This window comes from Emydura macquarii, unplaced genomic scaffold (assembly GCF_026122565.2).
Source record: "Emydura macquarii macquarii isolate MOO-44397 ecotype Brisbane River unplaced genomic scaffold, CSIRO-AGI_Emac_v2 contig_2897, whole genome shotgun sequence".
NCBI classification, from domain to species: Eukaryota; Metazoa; Chordata; order Testudines; family Chelidae; genus Emydura; species Emydura macquarii.
Genome location: NW_027133034.1, coordinates 25,252,192 through 25,263,283, shown reverse-complemented (window position 1 = coordinate 25,263,283; position 11,092 = coordinate 25,252,192). Strand labels below are relative to the sequence as shown.

Below are 11,092 nucleotides of genomic sequence, written 5' to 3'. Positions count from 1 at the left end.
GGGAGTCCCTGACTCCCGGCACCCTATGTCTCCTCCTCTCAGGTGCAGTGGCCATGAGCCTCCCAGTCTTGCGGGTGACTGGCTTCTCCTCCACAGACACTGAAATCTGCCCCTCACCTCTGGTTGCCAGTACAGGATACCAGTTCTTCACCTCGATGGACAGGTGGTTGACTGAACACTGTCTACTTCTGAGGTGGCCAGGGGAGGGGACAGGGAGAAACAGCAGCTCCAGTAGGATGCCACAGTCCCAGCAGGTCAAGATGAGGGCCTGAGTGGAACTCTATAGGGTGAGGTTTAATTTTTGGTAGGGGCCTCCCCAGGTAAAGGCAGAGAAGGAAGAGCTAGCAGTAGCACTGGCGAGATGCAGTTTCCCTCCATGACAGAGTACCTGCAAGTTAACGAAACAAAAATAAATACACAACTCTACCTCCCTCCGCTGTCAAACTCAGATGACAAACTCCTTTAGTCTCCCAGCTGCCTTTGTCTCACCAGCCACATGTCAGGAGGAATTGGGGCCACCAATCTCGCCCTGTTTTTTGGGGGGGGTGGGGGAGTGGAGTATGTCCTCTGTGGGAGTGTGTCCTCTTTGCACTCCCATGAGTGCAGTAACTGTAATTATACCTGGACCTTGCCTGGCAGGGTGCATGAAGTGCAATGTGTTCCTTTTGCCATACTTTTCCCTCTCCTTTGCCCCCACAACCAATGGCCAAGCATAATCGTATGTAAAAACGTACAGACAGTGAGGCCTTCTGTTGAATAATGCTGCTGTTGCAATATAGAAGTCCCCCTTCCCCCTGCTCAGATTTCACCCCTGAAATCTGGCCCTGTGGCTGGTGAGACACATACAGCATTAGAAGTCATCCAACAACTATCCCACATGCTTAATAGCAGTGTGAAGTGAATTTTCTTTCCCCCCTAACCTTCCTATATCAGCAATGAGGATGGCAGTAAATTGAGTGCCAGAATTCCTGTTGGCCTGCCAGTAAACAGGCTCCTGAGTGGGTGCAATGGAATTTAAATTGGGCAAGACATAGTGATCAACAGGATCACTCTGCTGCAAACAGCAGCTCCAGTAGGCTGAAAGGAGCATGCAAAAGTTCCATGAGAAAACATATGTACAGTTTCACACACTGAATCAGGGCAGCTCCTCAGGGCAGTGGCTGTGTCTTTATATGTGTTTGTACAGTGGAGCTCTTGGTTGCTAGCCTTTTTTTCAAGCCCAGGAAGGATTAAAAACTCCTCCCTAGATCTCTTTCAGGCCATTCCCGGAGGGTACAATTTATTAATTCAAACAAAACACACCTCACAAGTAACACAAACCAAAGCTATTCTCCTGACCCATGCAGGCTCCAGTGGGCCCAGAGGCCTTTCACTCTGCGCCATTCTCTCTACTCAAGGCTAGTCCTGTAGGCCAGCCTCCCTCCTGCAGCTCTCTTCCAACCGTCTTCTCTCTCTCTATCCTTTTTAGGGATCTCCAGACCCCTTCCCAGCAAGGTCTGTTAATTGGATAGGGCTGGCAGCCCCCCGACCCATACCACTCTGTTACAGGAGCACTGATCCTGAATTGGGCCTTTGAGCTCTGTTGCAATAACTATAATAAGCACCTGCAGAGTTGGACTCCTCCAGCATTGTCCTCATGAAACATCCCATTCTTAATGGAAGCATCAGTGACCTGTGCACTGCACTCAGACAATGACTGGAGTGAATAGCTGCCACTACATCAGCAATGATGATGAGAATGAAAAGTAGAGAAAGAAGCAGTAATATCATTAACATGTGTTTGAAGGCTATGATGCTACTGATGCAATGGAAGTGTATGCCATGACATCTATTTCCCCCAGGTGTTGTATTCAGCTCTACCCATAATCTCTTTTTATGGGTCCCAACTCCTCACTGTCTCCCTCGTCCTCCATATGAGCATTCCCTCCACCCCATTTTTCTTATTAATCATGCACTCTCAAAAAACTTACTAGTCAGCTTTCCAAGGAAGGAGGCTGGAAAAGGCTCCATGCAGTCTGCATCAGTACTACTCTGGAGCTGGCCAGATGGGTATTCTCTACTCCTCAGGAGCTGAGTGCATTGCCATAGTACTTCAAACCACTATCAGCCAGACAGAAAGAAACCAAATCCAGGTAAACTCAGATCTCCCAAGTCATAACTAGACCACCAGACTGACAAAATGGTTTGGGCCTTTAAAGAGGAACTCACCTGCACATTCGTAGTAGAGGAAAACAAGCCCATTTATAGCAATTGTGTCCAAGAAGACGTTAGACTAGACTGTTTCTGCTGAATGTCCCATTGTGCACCAGGAAACCCTCATGTATGAGCAATACTTGACATTTCCACTCCTGAATCCTTTTCATAAGTTCAATAATTTTCCTTGTAACTTAATTAAAACTCAACCTTTAAACATATTTATATAGCTCCTTTCATATGGGTCAAGGCACTTTACAGAATGACAAAACATATCTGTCTATGCAGTTTTTACATGCTCATCACCTTGGTATCTGAACATCTTATAAATCCAAAAGATGCTATAAATGATCTCTTAACAAACCGGGTGGTGGTACTCATTTCATCCACGGCTACAATTCCACTAGCCCGGTGGGAGGAGTCAGCCATTACAACAGTTCCAGCAATACTACATAAATTATACACAGGAGTTTGTGCGCCAATTAATGTGCCAGAGGAATTTAGGTTGGCAGAATGTATTTATCCATATGGGGGCAGAAGTCATTCACCCCTCTCCTTCTGCTCTACACAGTTGCAACTCAACTACCCAGATATTTCTCATTTCCCAGGAGAAATATCTGAATACAAAGTATAGGATGGACAGGCTTTATTGAGAAATATTTTCTTGGTGCAAGCAATTCTAGCACACAAGAACAGGACAACTTGAAACTGTTTCAAGGGCAAGTGGAAATTCTGATCTTATAGTATTCAGTAACTCTAGGAATATCCTTCACTCAGTGAAACAGCAGAGCTTCCCCTTTCTCTCTGATTAAAGGAAAGGTTTTAAATTGCTCAGGTAAAAAAAACTATAGTGATGCCTTCCTAATCAGAGATAAACATCAGCTACTTCTGATCTGCTATATTGTCAGCTAAGTAATGACTCATTTGTGCATTGTTCTCCCAGCGCTGAAGACAACAGGAGAGTAAACCTTATCCACAGGCTCCTATTACACTTCGGCATTCCCCTCAATCAGAGGCAGGCATTATGAAACACAGTTAGTGCATTCACAAAGGAAAAGGAGAGAAACAATCAACATTTAACTAGGTTCTTGATACGCCCATCTGATTGTCCCATTAAACTTCAAGGTTTTATTAGAAAGTTTGGTTGGCTTAAAAAAAAAAAATCCTAGTCCCAGCCTCTTTTTTTGTAAATGTAACCTACACCTTTTCCTAAGGGGCAGGGTATGATTTTTTGCAACCTCATGCAGCTAATGCCATTCATAGTCCCCTGAAAGATCAGAGAGGTCAATAGCCGGTGAAGCTTCCTGTGTACAACAGAACCCTTGAGACTGCATACATCACCTTTATGCTACACAGAACCCCCACCAGTCAGAGGAAGGGGAGCATAAATTGTGGCTGAGTCCCCATGATTTCCCAGTACCCAAGGTCACAGTGGTCACTATTAAAAAGTCAGCATTTGCCACTTGTTACCACATACTTGCCTCTCAGATACCACAGTTCCACATAAGATTCTTCTCATGGCTCTCCCCTATCCCAGATGGATGAAGTAGGAACGCTCCACTAAACTGGTGATCTGTGGCTGGGAAGAGGGAGGTTGAGGAATTACATGGGCAAGCTTCAGAATTCCACTCTGTGCTTGTGATACTCCCTAAAGGGGGCTCTTGGGGCTCCTGGTTTAGGAGCCTCTAGCAATGATGTTCAAATGAACTTGCAGTGCCCAGGAGCAGGAAGGCCCTAGAAGTGTTGCAGAGAAGCAGCACCCCTAGGTATATGGATCCGGACACCTGAAGAAGCCATTGGACCGGTGAGCTTTGGAGGCTGAACTGCTCCTCATTTGGAGAGGTCAAATCTCTCCTCCACAATGGAATGATTTAGTGAAAGTTCCAAGAGGGAATGCCTGAAGAACCCTTCCCACAGGTTCTATCCCAGGGGATTTCCTCAGGAAGGGGTGATCTAAGCCTGTGATAACATCTGTGGGGTAGTTATTGGCCAAAGCCAAGTTTTTAATAGCTGCAGTATACATGATAGCACTGGTTCAGCCTCCTTCATACCAATTCCTTGTATTTTGAAGCATGCTTAAGCATGAGGCTCTTCCTCCCTGGGAAAGAGAGGGGCTTTACAGTTCTACCCAATCCTTTAATCTCTTGCATTTGAAACCAGAACTGATGTCACATTACCTGCTAAATTACAGGATTAGGTTTCAGGTTTCCCGCTGCTCAACTTCATTTCCACTCTCTGCCCTGGAATAACACAGGAACCAGATATTGTACAGATTTTAGTAATCTGGTATATGTGTCGTCATCACTTTGCTGTCATATTTCATTATACCCCCTGCCTGCTTATCATACATATCCGGTTTAAGATGAATTGGTTCCTTAGTGTGTTCGTTTTCAGAGATTCACAGCTAACTAAACAAACTGCTGAATCCTGTTTTGCAAAAAAGCTGTAAGTTTAACATGGTAACTGCTATCTCTTGCTTATGCTGCATAAAAAGGTCTTTTTTATCCTGTGGAACAAGCCATTTAAAAAAGACCAATTTTGGAGCTACTGTGTAACTAGTGCTCTCTATGTGGCCAAATGGAGTGTGTTTTGCTGGCAAGGAAACTGGTTATGGTTATTTATATGGAAACATTCATTTGTTTTCATTCAGAACTGTAAACAATTATTTAGGTAACTAGTAGTGAAAGCAAGTAAATTTCCACCCCAATAGTTTGTGCTTCCTACCTGACAAGAAACTCAAGCAATTCTGATAATGCATTACGTGTCTACTAAAGTAATTTATCTGTTCTTGGCTTTCAAAGAGGATTTGTAATTAAATAATTTCGCAGGAAAGTATTGCAGGGAAAACGTAGCAAGTAGGAGAACATTTATTCATGCCAGTCTGTATGGTCACTCAGACAGCAATGGCCTAATTCTGAAAAGTGCTGGGCACCTACAAGTCTTTTTGACCTCAGGATTGGGCCCTAAAACAGCTAAACAATCAGACTTCAGTTTCTGAAGGTGACCTTACCAGATAGTAATAATAGTGCTGTGTGGGATTACAGGATCTGCTACTTTCCCCACTAGGCACCTGATCCTGCAGCCTTTAATCATGTGGGTAATCTTATTTAGCTACTTACTACATGAACAAAGGCTTCGGAAAATTGTTTATGGAGGCAAAACTCCTATGTAGGTATTTATGCAGGCAAAACATCCCACAGGAGTTCCATTCACCTCTGTGCAGAGGGTCAGCACAAGCCTTAAAGCAATACTTAAGGACTCAATTGGGATTTGAATAGTGCATAGGCTTTGTGTTCAGAGATGAATTTCATCCAGTATGCCCAAAGATTGCAGGATTGGTTCCTTCTGATTAAATAATGTACAAAACTAAACTGGAAAGATCAAGGAAAAACTTTCTTTAAAAAACAAAACCACAAAGCTCCACTGTTTTCTGCCTGTTTTAGTTTTTTTGGATCAATATATTCATGAAAGAAAAATATAATCAAAGAACTTTTTTTTTTTTTTTTTTTTTTTAATAAATTAATTGTATGAGGGCTTTAAAGAAAAGTTTCCTTTGAACAAACAAATTAGAGGTGGGGGTGGGAGAATATTTAATATTTGAAAAATATGCATCTAAAATTCCCTTCCTTCTGACTTTGTTTTTGCATGTATCGTTAAGAAAAGAAAAGGCTATAGCCAGACAGAAGACTCATTCATAATGAAATATGATCAAAACCAGATTTATTACAAATGAAGCAAAAGTTCAGGAAGCAGTCTTTAGTGTGTGCAAATTGAGGCCTGGCATTCTATTGAATAGTGAGTGAACAATTTAGCAGAAAGGTAGAGAGGCAGACTCTGTATAGCACACCAACGTTCATTCTTATCCTCATTATAACATGGCCCGAGGCCTAAAGCAAAACTTTTCCCCCCCCAGAACATAATGAGCTTTGTACCATAATGAAAGTGAAATTGATTTGACTGCTAATGTTATAAAAGCACCAGATCAAAGAAATCGGCAAACACGTCAAAATGGGGTTAAAGTGCACTTTCCAAATGCAAAAGTGGGGTGCAATTAAAAAAAAAGGAGGAAATATATCCCATCAGGCACATTGATCCCATTGTGTTTATTGGGGCTAACTGTATATCACTCTGAAACTAGCAGATGGTGCCGGAGGAATCTGACAATCATTAGTGTGAGGAGTATTCTGAATCCTGATTCCATTTCAGTTTCATTCCATAGCGTTTTTGCATTGCTCCTCTTTGTGTCACGGACACCCCTCCATGCTAATTTGTAAAATGAATTTTACTGAATGCCATTTAATCGTATTGCCATAGTTACAACCAAGAAATCGAAGTAGCTGCACTGAGCTGAAAATAGCTGACTTTATACAAGGAAGAGGACTAATTCTTATGCAAAGCTCTGTACTCGCATACAATCTCTTATTCAAAGAACAATGGGAAGTTTGATCTTTGGAAGCACGACCTTCTAATGTCTTTTCTTTCTCCAACACCATGCTGCAAAAAGGGCTGAATGAAATGTGTAAAAATGATGGGAGAGGTATCTCTGCAGCCTAATCTTCAACATACATGTTATTGTTCAATCATGAAAAAAAATTAGTTAAAGCAACAGTAGCACCTACCTTTTTAAAGGGACAGAGTTTAACTCTTCAGCTCCTGCTGACTTTAATGGGTGCCAGGCAGCTAAAAAGCTTGCATGATACTTTAAACAATCAGGAGTAAGGGGCTGATTTAAGCCTATAAAAGCCTGGAAAGTCAGCATTTAGACTGAAGTTCATTTCTTATTCCACTTCTTGAGGTTTATGTGTTGCAGCATATTTAGTATATTATGAAAAGAGGATGCAGAAACGGTACTGCATATTATTCAAATTACCCTGGATTCTAGTGGCTGACGTTCCAGGAGAAAATAGGGCCAAATTATCTCTCCCCGTGCAAAGTCTGTGTTAAAAGCTCTGTGTGTAAAGATTCTTTGTGGAGACAGATGTGGGAGGAGAAATCCATTGGGGGGGGGGGGGTAGGGGAAGGGGGAAGAGAAGTGCTAGTGGCGTTACTGGGGCTGCAGCCAAGGGACTATTGTAGTTTCTGCAGCCACTGTAAGCTCTCCACTAAGTAGGGGATTTGACCCATGGATCCCTGTATGTAACCAAAAGCTTGCATATAATAATGGAGGAAAAAATAATGAAGGGAAACTGAGCAGAGAGAGGAAAAGCAGTAGGTGACAGGAAAGGCAAAACTCAGAATAAAATAGGTCTTGAAGAGAAGAGAGGAATGAATAGTCAAACAGATTTAAACAATTCCTTTAAAATTAAACATTTTAGATAGATAAAATAAGTAATAAAGACCTCGCTTTTATTTAGATCTCAAAGTGTTTTACAAAGGAGGTCAGTGTTTGAGGGTAAACAGAGCTACCAAAGGAAGAGCCCTTCCCCCACGTGAGGATAAACTAGACAGATCCAGGAGGAAAGAAAACACAGACAGAACTGTTGCCCATATAAGTTTAAGACTTTAAAATCCCCCTTGATATTTTATTAGCATCATCATGAACAATCCACTGTTTTCTGACTGGAAGAAATCTGGGTACACTATGTGGAATAATCTGACAGCTAACTGAAATGTTACTGATGGGTAGCCAGTTTAGAAAAAAATGGGTTAAATTCTGCAAGAGGCTGAGCACCTACTGAAGACAGTGGGAGCTGAGGGCTCTTAGGAGGCATGCAGTACCTCACAGGATCAAGCCCAAAGTTAGAATTGTCTCAGTCTTTTTGAGTGCAGTAGCACTTCTCCATCACACTCAAGTTTTGCATTTTTGTGCTAATGGCACCTCACTGTGTTTTAACCCCCCTTCATAACTCCAACAATCCAACCCAGAGAAAAGGAAAAAAAAGACTAGAAGTTGTTATCTGTGGGTGTTGCTTTAAGTGTGTGGCACAGTATGCCAGACTTTCAAAACTAAATTTCTTTGTGCCCAGCCTGAATGTATGCCCATAAAGGGGTATTTCTGAGTATAAAAGGAGTTAATTGTGCCCCTCAGTGTTATTTTGCCCATGCAAATACCTTTTCCATATGCACCAATGTATATTTTTTAGTACAAATGTAGCACAGTTTAGGGTAGTTTTCACTCAGTAGCTCAAGAAAAAAATCATAAAATCATGCATTAGTGATAGCTTCATAACATTATGATTTTACTATTTTTAAAATGAAAATGGTGCAGTGCAGTGAAATGATGATTTAGTGAGTGAAGAATATATGGTACCATTGTGTGCATTCCTTGGAAGACAATTACATTGTATGTATTAGACCTTGTTTACACGAGGCAGTTATACTGCTTTAACTTAAATTGGTTTTTAAACTAGTTTAGTTAAATTGAAATAAAAGAATCCACAGAGGGATTTAAGAGTGGCTTACTTAGTGCTTTATCTTAAACTAATTCCTACTTGATTTAAGATAACTTGAAATAAACCTGGTTTAAACTGAAATAAGAGTGTCCATACAGAGTCTGCTCCACACTTATCAGTTCAAAAACAATGCCACTTTGTCACATAAAAAGGCCTTAGAAATCTGTTGGCAGTTTCATGCAACATGAAATGCTAGATTATGTGAAATCCCAAAACAATGACAGATTATAACAGTTATTGCCATTGTAGGCAATATCAACCCCCTGCGTGTAGTGAAGGGCCAGCCCAGCCCTCCCCCCGCAGGCCAGCACCCAGGGGCCTGGCCCCCTAGGTATGCCACAGCCTGGTTCCTGCCAGGTCCTGGCGCACAGCCAGGAGGCAGGCTGTAGCCACCCGCATCCCACTCGGTCTGGAACGGGGCCCCTCAAAGTGCAGGGCCTAGGGACGGCTCTCGCACCAAGGATGTGGAAACTCCCTTGTGCACCTGCTCCACTGTTGCCACTTCACTTAAGGCAGCCATGGAGCTCCCATAGCATAAGGATCATGCAGAATTTTTCCCAGGAGATATTAATGGAGGCCCCTAAAACAAATAAAGCTATTTAGAAATGTTGCTACATTTCATGGGTGGATTAAAAATTGACTAAGACTGCCTTAATTTCATGAAAAATTATCTGGAAGCTCTAACTCCACATTTGTTTACATTTATGAACATAAAACAAGTTATAATATGACATTCAAAGCATTGGGGGGAACAGTTGAGTTTCTTTCTATTTTATTAGTCAAAACAAAAATTATGAAACTAATATCTGAGAATGTGATAAAATTTGTCACATTATATAACTCATCCCTTCAGAAAAACTAAATAGCACATATTTAAAATCTAAAGGAAGCTATCAGAGCTAGTGGGAAAGAGAGAAACAGATGTTTGGATAACAACGGGAAGCTCTTCAAACATTAGAAACAATTATTCATGAATTTTTAGTATCACTTTGTATTGTAGAGACTTTAATTACACTGTTACTGCTCTGACTAGCATCACATACACATATGTATGAAGGATGGGAGAGGGGATATTAATCTGAGGGATATGACAGAGTGAAGATTAATTCTTTCCCACAACCCATCCTGGATCACAGTTAGAAATAAATTTTATCCCCGAATCTCCATCTTGGCTCAAAAAAAAAAAAAAATCTCTATTTTAGATTTTTTTTTGTATTTGCATAGTTTTTATTTAGAAACGGAGAGATTAAATAATGTTTTAAAATTTGAATTCCCATAAAACAGCAATCCTGTAAACATCTAATCATGTGTTGAACTTTACACAGCTGAATACTTCAGCATATTCGCATGCTTAAAATTAAGCACATGCAAGAGTGTGTGCAGGATCAGATCTAAAGGCCTGTTAATAAATAGCTCATATGAGGGGTTATCTTAGTTTTCACTTATGCATGGCCAAAGCTGCCTGTGACAAGTAATGGATGGATTTCTCATTTAAAGATTTTCTTCCTTTGCATGCCTCTGTCTTATCTCCTGTAAATGACCGATATTCTATACTTGGAGTCAAAATAGACTTTTTAAAGATTACCTGAGTCCTCAATCCCTTTAAGAGGTCCAGATTTGCCATTTTAAGATCTGGTGATTGCTGGCATTTTAATATTGTCTATGTAATACTAATAATAAACCTTCTGACTTTTTGAGACTTAAGGAGTTATATGACTGGATCTCATAACTGCTGTTAAAATGCTTGGAACAACCATTAGCAATATCATTACACTGCATTGTTACAGTAGTCCTTTCAAGGAGCATGTTAAGACTCTCTTATAATTGGACTACATGGGGATGCTGGGGAAGGCTTTACTTGAGTCAGTGTTTGCTAGAAAATTCTTTTTGTAAATAGTACTGATTCTCATTTACACTAAAGCCTTTTTACACATTGCCAGCAGTATAAAGCTGCTTTGTGGAAGTGAGACCCAATGACTTCTAGGTCTCTGGGACTCCTCATGCAAACCAGCTGGGTAGTTTTGAATTAGTTTGGAGATTATATGTTTAAAATAGGTGAAAGGCCTCAATGGACTTGTGAGCTTATGTTGGCATAAGTTATGTTGCTCAGGGGGTGAATAAATCACCCCTCTGAGCAACTTAAATTACACCAACATAAGCGCCAGAGTGGACAGCGGTATGTCGGCGGGAGAAGCTTCTGCCGCTCCCCGGAGGCTGGAGAAGTTAAACCGATGGGAGAGCTATGTTGGTTTAGAGTGGCTACATTAGAGAGCTTACAGCAGTGCAGCTGTGCTGCTGTAAACACTCTAGTGTAGCCATGCCCTTAGTCTCTGAACTTCAAAGACTTCTTCTTTTAGAGGGTTGTGTGTGTCTGTTTATTTGAGAAAGGGGGAACTTCCAGGCTTACAGATCCGCATTGGGTCAGTATATGGAAGTTTCTTCAGTTCTGGTGGCACATCTTTCTCAGAAGCAAAGGAGGCAAATGAAGTTATTGTATTGCCCTCATA

At 41.3% G+C, this 11,092-nt stretch overlaps 1 long non-coding RNA gene across 1 annotated transcript; it reads right to left on the bottom strand.

Annotated features, from left to right (window-relative positions):
* Positions 1-221: 221 nt before the first annotated feature.
* Positions 222-2,058, bottom strand: LOC137166738 (uncharacterized). Its single transcript, XR_010923783.1, has 2 exons — positions 1,971-2,058; positions 222-388 (listed from the first exon to the last, which is right to left on the bottom strand). It is a non-coding gene; the product is annotated as an uncharacterized lncRNA (long non-coding RNA).
* Between the last annotated feature and the right edge of the window lie 9,034 nt (positions 2,059-11,092).